Genomic DNA, 1,042 nt, shown 5'->3' with positions numbered 1-1,042 from the left:
TCTTGAGTTTGGTGGTGCACCCTGAGTCAGTGGTAAGACATGCAAAAAGGGAGAGAAGAAGACTCTTTTGTGGGTGCACTCTTGTATGTTTGGAAGTCTCAGAAGAAACAATAGGTAGAAATTAAATATAAATTTTAAATATAACTTTTATTAACAACAATTGATAAAATAGTAGTAGAGTATACTGTCAAAAAAATCAAGGTGGGGGTAGGGGGGAGGGGGGGGGAAGGGGGATTTTTGGGGAAAGAAGGGAACACAGAACAAATTTAATTACAGTGTAAATACTGAATATTAGTTCTGAGCTGCCTGGGTGCGAAAATTACAGCTGGAGGCCTGAAAAGATGAGGCGTTTTTATTCTCTTATGAGTGATGATGAGGAGACAGATAGGATGGGTAAAGATAGAATAAGCAAGATGAATCTGCTGTCAGTGTTAGACGCTGAGCAAAACCGTCCAGGAATTTCTACTAAACTGAGTATTCCTCAAGAGTCTCCTACTCGAGTACTGACCCAGCCCTACACTGCTTAGCTTCCAAGATCGGAAGGATTCGGGCGTTACCAGTGTGGTATGATAGTAGAAAAATTTGATATCGAGGGCTCGAGAATCACTGATGAGAGTTCACGAAAAATGGAGAAGAAACAAGAGTAGGTTGGAGAGGAAAATAGGGGATCTGCTGCCACCGTTAGACCGGGATAATTACCCCTGAATCAGTGGTGAGAGTCCTGAAAAATAGTAGTAAAAAAGTTAGAAAAAGAGAAGGGAACAATGCTGATATGTAGAGGTTTAAGAATGGTTAATAGTCAATAGGCTGCTTGATTGCAGGATGCTGATAGTACCTATAATATGGGTACTTGATGTGATAAAAAGCAAATTGTACACAATTAGCAGACAATTAAATTGATTTAAACCATGCAACACCATCAATTTGATGCTATCAGATTATTACCCTTTGTACCAAAATGGTATCAGGTGGGAAGATAAAGAAATAATATCAACAATTCTAACAGGATATGTTGGGATTAATTATGTTCCGCTGTATACAG

General features: G+C 39.0%; 1 pseudogene; it reads right to left on the bottom strand.

The window, feature by feature from the left end:
* Window positions 1–459: 459 nt before the first annotated feature.
* Window positions 460–578, bottom strand: LOC134944518 (5S ribosomal RNA; annotated as a pseudogene).
* Between the last annotated feature and the right edge of the window lie 464 nt (window positions 579–1,042).

The sequence above is a fragment of the Pseudophryne corroboree genome, chromosome 1 (assembly GCF_028390025.1).
Source record: "Pseudophryne corroboree isolate aPseCor3 chromosome 1, aPseCor3.hap2, whole genome shotgun sequence".
Classification (NCBI taxonomy): domain Eukaryota; kingdom Metazoa; phylum Chordata; class Amphibia; order Anura; family Myobatrachidae; genus Pseudophryne; species Pseudophryne corroboree.
The sequence above is the reverse complement of the archived record's forward strand: the minus strand, read 5'-3'. Positions and strand labels throughout refer to the sequence as shown.